Source organism: Hypanus sabinus, chromosome 3 (assembly GCF_030144855.1).
Source record: "Hypanus sabinus isolate sHypSab1 chromosome 3, sHypSab1.hap1, whole genome shotgun sequence".
Taxonomy (NCBI): Eukaryota; Metazoa; Chordata; class Chondrichthyes; order Myliobatiformes; family Dasyatidae; genus Hypanus; species Hypanus sabinus.
In genome coordinates, this window is record NC_082708.1 from 75,474,540 (window position 1) to 75,490,586 (window position 16,047).

Consider the following 16,047-nt stretch of genomic DNA (forward strand, 5'->3'; position numbering starts at 1 on the left):
TCTTTCCTATAATTCGGTGACCAGAACTGCACACAATATTCCAAATTTGGCCTTACCAATGCCTTGTACAACTTTAGCATTACATCCCAACTTCTGTACTCAATGCTTTGATTTATAAAGGCCAGCATTCCAAAAGCCCTCTTCACCACCCTATCTACATGAGACTCCACTTTCAGGGAACTATGCACAGTTATTCCTAGATCTCTCTGTTCCTCTGCATTCCTCAATGCCCTAACATTTACTCTGTATGTTCTATTTGGATTATTCCTGCCAAAATGTAGAACCTCACACTTCTCAGCATTAAACTCCATCTGCCAACGTTCAGTCCATTCTTCTAACCGGCATAAATCTCCCTGCAAGCTTTGAAAATCCACCTCATTATCCACAACACCTCCTACCTTAGTATCATCGGCATACTTACTAATCCAATTTACCACCCCATCATCCAGATCATTTATGTATATTACAAAACAACATTGGGCCCAAAACAGATCCCTGAGGCACCCCGCTAGTCACCGGCCTCCATCCCGATAAACAATTATCCACCACTACTCTCTGGCATCTCCCATCTAGCCACTGTTGAATCCATTTTATTACTCCAGCATTAATACCTAACGACTGAACCTTCTTAACTAACCTTCCATGTGGAACTTTGTCAAAGGCTTTGCTGAAGTCCATATAGACTACATCCACTGCCTTACCCTCATCAACATTCCTCGTAACTTCTTCAAAAAATTCAATAAGGTTTGTCAAACATGACCTTCCATGCACAAATCCATGCTGGCTACTTCTAATCAGATCCTGTCTATCCAGATAATTCTAAATACTATCTCTAAGAATACTTTCCATTAATTTACCCACCACTGATGTCAAACTGACAGGTCTATAATTGCTAGGCTTCCTTCTAGAACCCTTTTTAAACAATGGAACCACATGAGCAATACGCCAATCCTCCGGCACAATCCCCGTTTCTAATGACATATTAAAGATCTCCGTCAGAGCTCCTGCTATTTCTACACAAACTTCCCTCAAGGTCCTGGGGAATATCCTGTCAGGACCCGGAGATTTATCCACTTTTAAATTTCTTAAAAGCGCCAGTACCTCCACCTCTTTAATTGTCATAGGTTCCATAACTTCCTTACTTGTTTCCCACAACTTAGACAATTCAATATCCTTCTCCTTAGTGAATACCGAAGAGAAGAAATCATTCAAAATCTCTCCCATCTCCTTCGGTTCCACACATAGCTGACCACTCTGATTCTCTAAGGGGCCAATTTTATCCCTCACTATCCTCTTGCTTTTAATATAACTGTAGAAACCTTTCGGATTTACTTTCACCTTATTTGCCAAACCAATCTCGTATCTTCTTTTAGCTTTTCTAATCTCTTTCTTAAGATTCCTTTTACATTCTTTATATTCCTCGAGCAATTCCTTTACTCCATGCTGCCTATATCTATTGTAGACATCCCTCTTTTTCTGAACCAAATTTCTAATATCCCTTGAAAACCATGGTGCTCTCAAACCTTTAACCTTTCCTTTCACCCTAACAGGAACATAAAGATTCTGTACCCTCATAATTTCACCCTTAAATGACCTCCATTTCTCTATTACATCCTTCCCATAAAACAACTTGACCCAATCCACTCTCTCTAAATCCCTTCGCATCCCCTCAAAGTTAGCCTTTCTCCAATCAAAAATCTCAACTCTAGGTCCAGTCCTGTCCTTCTCCATAATTATATTGAAGCTAATGCTATTGTGATCACTGGACCCGAAGTGCTCCCCAACACATACATCTGTCAGCTGACCTATCGCATTCCCTAACAGGAGATCCAACACTGCCCCATCTCTAGTCGGTACTTCTATGTATTGTTGCAAAAAACTATCCTGCACACATTTCACAAACTCTAAACCATCCAGCCCTTTTACAGAATGAGCTTCCCAGTCTACGTGTGGAAAATTAAAATCTCCCACAATCACCACCTTGTGTTTACTACAAATATCTGCTATCTCCTTACACATTTGCTCTTCCAACTCACGTGCCCCATTAGGTGGCCTATAATACACTCCTATCAGTGTTACTGCACCTTTCCCATTCTTCAATTCCAACCAAATGGCCTCCCTAGAGGAGCTCTCTAATCTATCCTTCCAAAGCACCGCCATAAGATTTTCTCGGACAAGCAATGCAACACCTCCTCCTCTGGCCCCTCCTACTCTATCACACCTGAAGCAACTAAATCCAGGAATATTTAGTTGCCAATCACACCCTTCCTGCAACCATGTTTCTCTAATAGCTACAACATCATAATTCCAGGTATCAATCCACGCTTTAAGCTCATCCACCTTTCTTACAATGCTCCTAGCATTAAAATAGATACATTTAAGATACTCTCCATCTCCTCCTCTCTTTCCATCCCTAACAATGCATTCAAATTTATTATCCTTTTCTTTCTTCTCCCCTACATCTTCGGGCTGAGCGCATCCCTTCTCCATCACCTGCCTTTCCTCCCTCACACACTGTCTATTTACTTGCTCCACTGGTGAACTAACCTCCTCTCCCATAGTCTCCTCAAATAGTCTCCCGCCCCCCCCCCCCATCTTACTAGTTTAAAGTCCGCCCTGTAGCCCTAGCAAACCTCCCCGTTAGGATATTGGTCCCCCCACGATTCAAGTGTAACCCGTCCTTCTTGAACAGGTCACTCCTGCCCCAGAAGAGGTCCCAATGATCCCGAAACTTGAATCCCTGCCCCCTGCTCCAATCCCACAGCCACGCATTCATCCTCCACCTAATTCTATTCCTACTCTCACTGTCGCGTGGCACAGGCAGTAATCCCGAGATTACTACCTTTGCGGTCCTTCTTCTTAACTGCCTTCCTAACTCCCTATACTCTCGTTTCAGGACCTCTTCCCCTTTCCTTCCTATGTCATTGGTACCTACATGTACCACGACCTCTGGCTCTTCACCCTCCCACTTCAGGATATCTTGGACGCGATCAGAAACTTCCCGAACCCTGGCACCAGGGAGGCAAATTACCATCCGGGACTCCCAGTCACCTCCACAGAAACGCCTGTCTGAGCCCCTGACTATAGAGTCCCCTATTACTATGGACCTCTTTCTTCTAACCCTACCCTTCTGAGCTACAGGGCCGTCCTCTGTGCCGGAGGCCCGGCCACTGTCACTCCCACCAGGTAGGCTGTCCCCCCCAACAGTACTCAAACATGAGTACTTATTGTCAAGGGGTACAGCCACTGGGGTACTCTCTAGTACCTGCCTCTTCCCCTTCCTGACTGTAACCCACCTATCTGCCTCCCATGGCCCCGGAGTGACCACCTGCCTGTAACTCCTCTCTATCACCTCCTCACTCTCCCTGACCAGGCGAAGGTCATCGAGCTGCAGCTCCAGTTCCCTAACTCGGTCCCTCAGGAGCTGCAGTTCGGCGCACCTGGCGCAGATGTGGACGTCCGGGAGGCTTGGAGACTCCAGGATCTCCCACATCCGACAACGAGAACAACAAGCTGCCCTCACACTCATACCTCCCAAATAACTGAAAGTACAAGAACTAAAAGATAAGCCTACTGTGCCCTCTTCCGCCTAAGCCCTCTGAGCCCAAGCCCTGCACTCTGCGCCCGGCTCACTCCGCTGCCCACAAACGAAGCTGCCCGCTTCTTAAGGCGGCGTTCTTTATATATCTTCCCTCATTCCCGGGCCTCCTTCACGCGCCTGTGCAGTCCCGCCTCTCAGAACTCCGATCTGAGAAGCAATTGGACAATTTGAAAATGGCCGCCGCCGCACTTCCTCTCAAGCCTCGCTGTCCTCTTCCAAAAGAGAACTACCTCACTCAGTATCTCCTTTACATATCTTCCCTCCTTCCCGGGCCTCCTTCACATGCCTGCGCAGTCCCGCCTCTCAGAACTCCGATCTGAGAAACAATTGGACAATTTGAAAATGGCCGCCGCCGCACTTCCTCTCAAGCCGCGCTGTCCTCTTCCAAAAAAATCCTCTTTCAATGATTCTTCTAAGCTCAGGGGTACAGATATAGCCTACTTAACCTGCCATCCCTGGAAACTTGGAAAGATGACATTTGGTCCCTTTTGTTCTTTCACTGATATGGATTGTGATCTGTTAGTATGAAGCATTGATCTACGGGTACCAAAGATATTGATTCCAGCTCTGATTTCTGTCAAACCATTCTCAATTCATGTACGCACATTAACTCCATGTACTCTAACCTCCTTCAACCAACCTCCTGCTAGAACTCATTGAAAACCCTTAAAAATCGACTTCCGGTAAGATGGCAATTGTTTAGTTGCTCCGAACTTTTGCTCCGTTATTCTTCTTACCTTTGCACTATATGTCTCCATTCTTAAACATCAGTTAGGTATTTTATTAGTTCTCTTTTACCTGCCTGCGAACACATCTATCTTATAATGGCTACCAAAAGTACTAAAACCGGGAAAAAGGAAACTTCTACAGCTTTGCCGGCTGACATTCTCGCTGTTCTGGAACAACATCGACAAGATACTTTAATGGATTTTAGAACTGAATTTAGAACTTCTTTCAACCAACTGAATGTCAAATTGGATCAGATTAATGCTAGAGTGGATGAACATGCTGAACATTTATCTCGCATTGACGTAACTTCTGAAGATTTAAAACGCCGTGTTCAATATCTTGAAACTCTCTGCTCCAGCCTAGAGGAGAACAGTAAACTTTTTTCCAAGATGGTGGATCTTGAAAATCGGAGCAGACGTTGCAATCTACAAATTCTTGGTTTGCCAGAGGGCACCGAAAAGGGCTCTCCCGTTGAATTGTTTTCCAAGTTTCTCTGTGAGATTTTCGCGAAAGAATTTCTTCCGACTCCACCTGAGCTTGAAAGGGCACACAAGATCTATGTTCCTCGAGCAATTCTGGGTTCCCGCCCACGGCCGATTATTTTATTTTATCAATACCAGGTGAAAAATCGTTTGATGATGGAGGCACGCCGCAGAGGTACTTTTGCTTTTCAAACTACGGTCATTCGTTTTGTGGAGGATTTTGCCCCCCAGGTTCTAAAGATGCGTGCTGAGTTTAAAGGTGTAATGAAAGTGCTTTTTGATCACGGATTCAGACCCTCTCTCCGAAATCCAGCTGATCTTTGAATTACGCTTACTACTGGAGATTATAAGTGGTTTAAATCACTGAAGGAGACTGAGGCGTTTGTTGGACATCTTCCAGCCACCTCGTCTTCTTCGGAACCGGCCTAACCTTCTAAAATGGTTAAGTACTTCTCGAAGTAAAACTATTTTTTCTGAACTCAGACTTTACTTGAGTAATTCAGACATTATCTATTGAAACTCTAAGGGCTGCAGTCAATCCCTCCCTGGACTTGGTGCGTTTTTTCTAAATAGATAATTTAAGTTTAATGTTTCCCTGCGAACTTTTAGATTTTACCTGTGTAATCTATTTTATCTTTGTATAACCTTATCTATAGAGAACTACAATTGTCTTTAACTTGTTTTGGAGGTTTGGAGTTTTTATTGAAGGCTTCCCTGTTGGTTGATTCATAGTTTTAAGTTTTGCTTTTTTTTTCTGTAAATGGTTGATAAGGACTCTCTTTGAATTTTATCATTTCCCCCTTTTCTCCCTCCCCTTTTTTTCCTTTTAATCTTTTATAATTTTTCACGGGTAGGTTAGTTTTAGTTTTCTTCTGATTTTCTTTGTATTAAGTTTTATACTTCTGTTGAAGTTGTTCCTATTTGTAATTCTGTTTTCTAGTGCATAAATTATTTATTATTTGCTATATTATTTATACGAAACTTTTCTTAACAACAATTTTTTTGGTAGAGCTAGCTGCTTTTTTAGGTAGCCATCTAATTTTGGGTTGCGGGGGGGGGGGGGGGGTAGGTTCTCCAGTTCCAACACTACTCACTGTTTCTTTTGTTTTCCTTTGTTATTCAGGACATGTCTCTGTTTTGATTCTACGGATCTATGTTTACATTTTTGCTCCCAGACTGTTATTGTACTCCTTGATTTTTTTATATGCCTGCTACCTTCTGTGCACTAACAATTGATAATGGTTAATTCACTGAAATTTGTGAGCTGGAATGTAAAGGGATTGTATCATCCTGTTAAAAGAAGGAAGGTCTTCTCACATATTAAACAACTCAAAGCTGACATTGCTTTCCTTCAAGAAACTCATATTCGTAGTTTTGATAATTCTCGGCTCCTGTCAAAGTGGGCGGGTCAGCATTTTCATTCATCCTTTGCTGCCAAAGCTGGGGGGGGGGGGGGGGGGTCTCCATCCTTATTAATTCAAATATTCCTTTTGAACTCCATAATAAGATATCTGATACAAATGGCTATTTTATTATTGTTTCTGGTAAATTATACAATACTAAAGTTGTACTAGCAAACCTATATGCTCCCAATTTTGATGATGTTAATTTTTTGAACGTTTTTTCTCCTCACTACCAGATTTAAACTCATACTCTCTTATACTGGGTGGCAATTTCAATTGTTGGTTAGATCCTAATTTGGATCGATCGTCCTCTGTTACTAGACTACCTACTAAATCTGCCTTAGCTATTCACTCTTTTTTTCTCTAATTATGGTATCTCTGATATATGGTGTTTCCTTCATCCTACTGAGAGAGACTATTCTTTTTTTTCACATGTTCACCATACATTTACTAGAATTGACTACTTTTTACTCGATAATCAACTTATTCCATTTGTCTATTCTTGTGATTATCAGAGTATACTGATTTCTGACCATGCCCCAATTACTTTGTCTTTAAATTTTTTTGGTCTCCCTCAGAGGAATAAACACTTGCTTTTTGACTCGACTTTATTATCGGATGATGATTTTCTAAAATTTATTAAGGATCAGATAACCTTTTATTTTAACACCAATACATCATCTGAAATGTCATCCCAGATTGTCTGGGATGCCATGAAAGCATATTTGAAGGGTCAAATAATCTCCTATACAACAAATCTTAATAGAAAGTCCTGTGCAGATCGATTAGACCTCATTAATCAGATTAAAGAATTGGATTAACTGTATGCTCAAACTAAGAATCCTGAATTATACAAGAAGTGTGTAGAACTTCAAACTAAATTTAATCTTCTGTCTACTCAGCCTGTCGAATGCCAACTTCTTGAAAGTAAGAGTCGCTTCTATATTCATGGTGACAAATCTGGTAAATTTCTAGCCAATCAGCTGAGACGTTCCAAAGCCAAACAACATATTACAAAGATCCAGAAGGAGAATGGAGACTTCACATCGGATCACTTAGAAATCAATGACGCATTTAAAAATTTCTATTCTCGACTTTATTCCTCTGAATCTTTGAATGACAATATCTCTGTTGATCATTTTTTAAATAATCTGAATATTCCTTTGCTTTCATCTGATTTTAAAGCCAAACATAATGCGCCCATATCATCAGAAGAAATATCTTTTGCAACTTCTGCGTTGTCTTCAGGGAAATCTCCTGGACCTGATGGGTTCCCCGTAGAATTTTATAAATCATTCCCTTCACTTCTTTCTCCTCAGTTATTCCCAGTATTATCTGACTCGTTTAATTACGGTAAATTGCCACCCTCTTTTAATGAGGCATCTATTATTCTTTTATTAAAAAAGGGTAAAGACCCAACAGAGTGTTCCTCGTATAGGCCGATTTCTTTGCTTAATGTTGATGTTAAAATCTTAGCCAAAGTTTTGGCTTATAGATTAGAAACTATTATTCCCTCTATTATTTCTGAGGATCAAACTGGTTTTATTAAAAACCGTCTTCCTTTTTTTAATATTCAGCATTTATTTAACATTTTATATTCACCTCCAACTGGGATTCCTGAATGTGTTATTTCCCTCGATGCGGAGAAAGCATTTGATCGTATAGAGCGGAACTACCTTTTTGCAGTTTTAGAAAAATTTGACTTTGGTCAAAGTTTTATCTCTTGGATCAAATTGCTGTATGTGTGTCCTACTGCCTCTGTTTTGACTAATTTTCAGAAATCCCAGTTATTTAACCTCAAACGTGGCACCCATCAGGGATGCCCTTTAAGTCCCTTTCTCTTTGATTTGGCTATAGAATCTTTGGCAATAGCATTTCGAAATTGTCCTGAATTGACCGGGATTTGGAGGGGGTTGTTCAGCATAAAGTCTCTCTTTATGCTGATGACTTATTACTTTTTCTTTCAAATCCATCTACATCCTTACCTCCAATGTTTTCACTTCTTGATCAGTTTAGCCAGTTCTCTGGCTATAAACTTAATTTACATAAGAGCGAACTTTTCCCAATTAATAAAGAAGCACAAGAATTAACATTTTGTGATCTCCCTTTTAAAGTAGTTCATAATCAATTTATTTATCTTGGGTTTACAGTCACAAGGAAGTTTAAAGATCTCTTTCGTGAAAATTTTGCCAATCTTTCATATACTATAAAACAGAGTCTGTTACAATGGTCACCTCTATCTATGTCTTTGGTAGGTTGTATTAATGTTGTTAAAATGTATGTTCTCCCTAAACTTTTATATTTATTTCAATCAATCCCAATTTTTATTCCTAAATCTTTTTTTGATTCCTTAGACTCTATTATTTTGTCATATCTGTGGAAGAATAAGCGCTCTAGAATTAATAAAGTTTATCTCCAAAAATCTAAAAAAAGAGGGTGGCATGGCTTTACCTAACTTTTGTTTATATTATTGGGCAGCCAATATATGTTGTGCGACCTTTTGGTCTTTTTTCCATGGCCAACCCGAGTGCACTAATTGGGTGGCAATGAAGTTAAGTTCCACTAAAGATTTATCTATCTCTGCACTTCTTGGCTCTGTACTCCCTAGTAGTTTGTCCAGATTAATTGTTAATCCTCTTGTTAGACACACTTTGCGTATATGGGCTCAGTTTAGGAAATTTTATGTTTTCCATGGTTTTTCCTTTTCTAGCCCTATCTTACATAATCACCTTTTTTTTTTACCTACTACGTATGATTTAGCATTCCATGATTGGCATAGGAAGGGCATTAGACATTTTGAAGATCTTTTTATTGATAATCGCTTTGCATCTTTTCAACAGCTCTCTGCTAAGTTCAATTTGCCCAATGCTCATTTTTTTAGATATCTCTAAATTAGACACATTATTAATCCTTTAATTCCTAACTTCCCTGAGAAAAAAGTTATGGATTTATTTCTTTCTATTAATTCACTAGGTAAAGGTTTAATATCATTTATTTGTGATAAATTAGCATCCTTACGGCGTGCCCCTGTGGATAAAATTAGAATGGCTTGGGAGCATGATTTAAGTATCTCCTTATCAGATGAGACTTGGGACTCGATTCTCAAATCGGTTAATTCAACCTCTCTTTGTGCTCGCCATTGCCTTTTACAGTTTAAGATTGTTCATAAAGCTCATATATCTAAATCTAAACTAACTCGATTTTACCCTAACATTAGTCCTCTCTGTGATAAATGCAAAAGGGGCGAGGCCTCTCTCTGTACTGGTTTTGTCCCAGCTTGGAGAAATTTTGGAAAGATCTCTTCATAACATTATCTTATATTCTGAATCATCACCTAGAACCTAACCCTTTAATTGCTTTGTTCGTTTTTTTGGGCGAGACAGATTTACGTCTGAGTTCAACTAAGTGTCGAATATTATCTTTTGCTCTCTCCTGGCGAGACGTTTAATCCTCCTTAGGTGGAGAGATGTTGCCACCGCCCACGCATGTTCAATGGCTTAATGATATTATGTTCTGCTTAGACCTTGAAAAAATTCATTATTCAGTTCTTAATTCGGATACAAAGTTCCATAAGGTCTGGGGACCTTTTATTGAGTACTTTCATAACCTTCCTCTTAACTAAGGTTTTTTTTTCGGTCCCTTGCTTTCAGTTCCTTTTATTTTTTGGTAGTAGGCATTAATATCTTCTGTTGCTAAGTGTATTTACAGTTTTGGGGGTTTGAATGTCCTGATTTATACTCTCTATATTGTGTTGTGGTTGGTCTGGAGTTCTTTTTTGTTGCGGGGCTTGGGGAGGATACTAATTTTACCTGTCTTCAATTTGGGTGCTTTCTCAATTATCTTCTTTTGTATATTATTATTGTATGTTTATTTTTGCACTATATTAATGTTCTTCATTTCAATCTGGGGTTTTTTATCTGTAGCGATGTAGAAAATGTATAAAAAACCTAATAAAAAAAATCCAAATACAGTATATCACATAACCTCCTTGTTATTGATCATAGTCACAAAGAACTCCAGTAGATTGCTCAAAATAAAATTTTATTTCATAAACCTACAAACTCTGGTTATTATTTTCAATGTTTTGCTATTTCATCTTTCGTGATCAACTTCAGCTCTTTCCTCACTGCAAACTTTTAGCTAACTCATTTGAGAAAGTCTGCAAAATTTGGAAATCCACATACATGCTGGAGGAACTCAGGAAGTCAGGCAGCATCTATGGAAAAAGAGTAAACAGTCGTCGTTTTGGACCGAGATCCTTCTTCAGAAGGAAGAGGGAAGGATGCCGGAATAAAAAGGTAGGGGGAGGGGAAAGAGGCTAATCGGAAGGTGATAAGTGAAGCCAGATGGGTGAGAAAGGTCAAGGACTGGAAAAAATAAGAATCTGATGGGAGAGGAGAGTGGGCAATAGGTGCAAGGGAAGGAGGAGGGGACCCAGGAGGAAGTTATAGGCAAGTGAGAAAAGATACAAGGCCAGAGTAGGGAATAGAGGAAAGGGGTGGAAATGTGTTTATCAGAAGGAGAAATCAATATTCATGTCATTGGGTTAGAAGCTACCCAAATGGAATACAAGGTGTTGCTGCTCTGCCCTGAGGGTAGCCTCAGCTTAGCACAAGAGGAGGCCATGGCCAACATATCAGAATGGGCATTATAATTAAAATGTTTGGCCACCTGGAAGTTCGGCTTGTGGTGAATGCTGCGGAGTCCGTAGGTTATTTTATAACCTACAGGCTCAGATCATCATCATTATTCTGTTCAATATATTGTTATTGCATCTTTCATTATCTACTTCAGCTCTTTCCTTACTACTGAATTTAGTTAACCATATTGGTAATTCCTAGTTTTCTCCCTACATAAAAAAGTGGTATTCTTCATCCACTGGAACAATTACAATATATACATCTTGGAAGAGGACAACAGAGCATTTAGTTTCTCTACAAGAAACATTTCTGGATTACAGTGATACAAGTCATTGACGTTTTTCACCAATATCTTAAGTATCAATAACTTCACTTTATTTTGGTGAAACCATTCATTCTCCGATCTTTCTAATGATTTGATGTTGCAATGCTTCCTCAAAGACCAAGTAGTTGTTTAATTCACTGACACAAGAGACTACAGATGCTGGCATCAGGAGCACAAAACACAAAGAACAAGCTGCTGGGAGAACTCAGTGGGTCAGTTTTTGTGGGAGGAAATTTACAGTTGATTGAAAGGTAGAGGGGAAACAGTAGAAAGGGGGAAAATGAGTTGCTGGGAAGCATTAGGTGGATCTAGGTGAGGAGAGGTGGTAGGCAAATGGAGGAGGGATCCCACCAAGTTTCCCAAGGAATTCGTTTTTTTAAACTACAGTGATTTTTTTTTAATTTCTGTGCCCTTCCAAAAGAAAATATTAAACTTAAAAGCAAAATGACTGCAAAACTGACACAGATGTACTCTTTTTCAATAATTTTGTTCCCATAATGTTTGTCTAATCAAAGAACATCTTTACATTAAATCCCATTAATACATATGGAGTCACAGACATCTTGGAATTGCAAGTTAGCATCGTTTGTACTCATATGTGTTTCTGATTTACACCACATGGATTTCAAGTCAACCCAACTCACTGATAACCATGTAACAATTACAGCACGGAAACAGGCCATCTCGGCCCTTCTAGTCCAAAGGACTAGATAATAATTTTTGCAATTGAAAGTATTTTTATATAAACTAAGGAGTGGGGGAAAAACTAGAAAATTACTTAAAAACATCCTTTATTTACATCTGAATGACCAAGCACTATTTGTAAAGATTATATAGAATTACAACTAAAACTACTAGCCCTTTTTAAAAACGCAGACATAGGCAGGAATATACTTTATAAAAGTGCCCATTTTATACAGATTTGTAAGCAACAATTACAGGCATTACTAATGACAGTTGTCACTACTTTTCAAGTCGAAATTTAACCCAGTGCCATATTCAGCTTCCCTCCATCCAACCAGTCTTCTCTCTGGAAAATAATCTTCACTATAAACATCATCCTGGCCCACATTTATGTCTAATCTGTCCAACATATTAAGTTTAAAATTCTCTCACTCATATAGAGTCTATACTCAAAGCAAATTTTGTTTGTTCTCTGCCAAATTCACACCAGCACCCACACAGACTCTTACTGCACCTGAATGAAGCTACCAAATCCACTTGTTTCTCTATGCAGAAACACCACCCACTTCCACATCTCTCATTTCCCCACCTCAGCCATCATGTTGCTGAAACTCTTGTCCATGTCTTATTCAATTACAAATTCTTCTATTGACATGGTCCAAATTCAATGTTCTGTGACTGTCTTGTATCCATTATATCTGATGCTCTGCTGCCCACATCTTTATGCTGCAAAAGCAAAACTCACTCATACAATTCTGGTCCTCTAATCTAAAGATGTGTCTGCTGCTCCCACTGTGGCCTCCTCTACGTTGGGGAGATTCATCGTAAACTGAGGGACAGCTCCATCAAGCACCTCCACTCCATCCACAAAAAGCAGAATTTCATGTGGCCAAACATTTTAATTCGGATTTCCATTCCCACATGTTGGTCTGTGACCCCCATTTGTGCCACGATGAAGCCACCCTCAGGGTGGAGAAGCAACATCTTATATTCCGTCTGGGTACCCTCCAACCTGATGGTATTAATTTCTCCTTCTGGCAAAAAAAATACCCTTCCCCTCTCCACTTCCTCAATCCCACTTTGGCCTCTTACCTATTCTCAGCTGCCTTTCACCTCCCCCTTGGTTTCCTCTTCCTTCCATTTCTTCTATGATTCGCTCTCCTCTCCCATCAGATTCCCTTTTCTCCAGCCCTTTACCTTTCCTGCTCACCTGGCTTTAACTATCACCTTCTAGCTTGTCCTCCTTCCCCTCCCCCCAAGAAGAGTCTCAGCCTGAAACAGCAACTATTTGTTAACTTCCATAGATGCTGCCTGACCTACTAAGTTCCTCCAGCGTATTGTGTGTGTTACTAAATATCTTTAATGGTCTTGAACTTTCCATTAGATCCTCCAGCTTTGCATCCTCAACCAATATATCACTTCTTCCCATCATGGTAACAACTTCATTCCATGTTCTAAATTTCTTTCTCATCATCTCCCTCCTCTTCGTGATTCTATTCTATCTACTTCTTATTGCCCCACCTCTGAGAAAAAAAAAGACGTTCCACTATGAAGCACCTTGGGACATATCATTTGAGAAAAGCAAGCTGTATTTTTCTCCAAAGATCCACATTAGATTTTTCTTCTCACCCAACAACCACTTATTTTTTACCACTTACACTTGGCAGTCGAGGCTCTTGACCATAAGTCAACAACCAATAGGTCATTGAGAGACTTACATGATCAGTAGTAAACAACACATATTTAAGAATATACAGTGGCATGCAAAAGTTTGGGCACCACGGTAAAAAAAAAATCTGTTACTGTGAATAGCTAAGCGAGTAAAAGATTACCTGATTTCCAAAAGGCATAAAGTTAAAGATGATGCATTTCTTTAATATTTTAAGATTACTCTTTTATTTCCATCTTTTACAGTTTCTAAATAACAAAAAGGGAAAAGGGCCTGAAGCAAAAGTTTGGGCACCCTGCATGGACAGTACTTAGTAACACCCCCTTTGGCAAGTATCACAGCTTGTAAACACTTTCCGTAGCCAACTAAGAGTCTAAGTTCTTGCTTGGGGTATTTTTGTCCATTCTTCCTTGCAAAAGTCTTCTAGTTCTGTGAGATTCTTGGGCTGTCTTGCATGCACTATTATTTTGAGGTCTATCCAGATTTTTGATTATGTTTAGGTCGGGGGACTGAGAGGGCCACAGCAAAACCTTCAGCTTGGGCCTTTTGAGGTAGTCCATTGTGGATTTTGAGGTGTGTTTAGGATCATTATCCTGTTGTAGAAGCCATCCTCTTTTCATCTTCAGCTTGCCTTTTTTTTTAATTACACACACAAACGGTGTGATGTTTGTTTCCAGAATTTCCTGATACTTAATTGAATTCATTCTTCCCTCTACCAGTGAAATGATCCCCATGTCACTGTCTGCAACACAAGCCCAAAGCATGATCGATCCACCCCTGTGCTTAACAGTTGGAGAGGTGCTCTTTTCACGAAATTCTGCACCCCTTTTTCTCCAAACATACCTTTGCTCATTGTGGCCAAAATGTTCTATTTTAACTTCATCAGTCCACAAGACTTGTTTCCAAAATGCATCAGGCTTGTTTGGATGTTCCTTTGCAAACTTCTGACGCTGAATTTTGTAGTAAAAGAGGGGTTTTGATTTGCCTTTCTAGCAATCCTACGAGCAGTTCTCTCGGAAAGTTTTCTTGGCCTTCCAGACCTCAACTTGACCTCCAGCATTCCTGTTAACTGCCATTTCTTCATTACATTATGAACTGAGGAATCTAATACCTGAAAACACTTTACTTTCCTCTTATAGCCTTCTCCTGCTTTGTGGGCATTATTTATTTTAATTTAACAAGTGCTAGGCAGCTGCTTAGAGGAACCCATGGCTGCTGATTGTTGGGACAAGTTTTGAGGAATCAGGGTATTTATAAAGCTTTGAAATTTGCATGACCTGGCCTTTTCTAACAATGACTGTGGACAAGCCATAGCCCTAACAAGCTAATTAAGGTCTGAGATCTTGGTAAAAGTTATCTGAGAGCTCAAATCTCTTGGGGTGCCCAAACTTTTACATGGTGCTCCTTTCTTTTTTTCACTCTAAAATTGTTCAAAACAAAAAATAATACACTAATCTTGCTTAAAATTTTGAAAAGAATGTTTCATGTTTAACTTTATGACTTTTGGAGATAAGTTCATCTTCTACTCACTAACTATTCACAATAACAAAAATTTTGACTATTGAATGCCACTGCAGAAAGAAACCAGCTGAATTAAAAATTTTGTTTAAACAGAAAGAAAGCCCTGCTTCTCTCCCACTAAAAACTAAGTTTGATTTGTCTGCTCTCTGGGCAGCCACATAAAACATCTCTAAGGGAATCATTGCATGCATATCCTTCAGCAAAATAAACACTGATTTATTTTCACACTGGTTCCTTTATTAGCCATTGATTATTCAAAGCAAATGTAAGATGGCACAGGCAGTCCAGCAACTTGAGACCCTTCCACACCATAAATTTCCAAGTTATGGAGAAATCAGATTAAATTCACTGTTACTTATACTGGCTGCAGCTTAATTGTTTCTCAATGAAGTAAATTTATACACATCATTAACTACTTCTGTACTGCTATGGCACTTACTTTCAATACCACACCAATGTAGAGAATTTCAGATTACCCACCTCCTCGCATCTGAATACTAGTGTCTACTTATTCACAAGTCTACGAGGCCTGAGCCTGGGTAGGGTGCATCTCGTAACACACAGGTGACATCAAACACAGACCGCGAATTTCTGAATGTTGTACAAAAGATATATATACTCCAGAGACTCCCAACCTGCACGGGAGGAAACCGATCCGCAGAAATCACCGGTAAACCTGCAGAAGGCTGTACAAACAGTTTTTCCGCCCAAGAACTCTGTCATGCAGCATAGAAAAATGCAAGCGTCCGCAAGTACTTATCATGTACTGATGTACTGGGTAAATCTTCAAAGTCCATTCTAACTCCTTTCTTACCAAATTTTTACTGTGCAGAGTCAAAAGCTGCTTTACGTAGTTCACGCGAGAAACCGTACGTTCTGGAAAAGGAACAGGCAATATAAGAAAGGAAATTCAATAACACCAGCTAATAAACAACTAATAGAGGCAAGAGACAGTATCTTAGATTTTGTTCCAAACTATAATCAGCTTAGTTA

The 16,047-nt window shown here is 39.6% G+C and overlaps 1 protein-coding gene across 14 annotated transcripts in view; it reads right to left on the reverse strand.

Annotated features, from left to right (window-relative positions):
- LOC132391456 (phospholipid scramblase 1-like) overlaps positions 1-16,047 on the reverse strand; it is an 82,442-nt gene that overhangs the window by 65,887 nt on the left and 508 nt on the right. For 10 of the 14 annotated variants that reach the window (XM_059964694.1, XM_059964684.1, XM_059964688.1 and 7 more), the window contains exon 2: positions 15,869-15,930. The gene's annotated coding sequence lies outside the window, so the exon portion shown is untranslated. Of the gene's footprint in view, positions 1-15,534; positions 16,039-16,047 lie in introns of those variants that run through there. The other 4 variants (XM_059964692.1, XM_059964690.1, XM_059964693.1 and 1 more) reach the window with 3 other exon arrangements.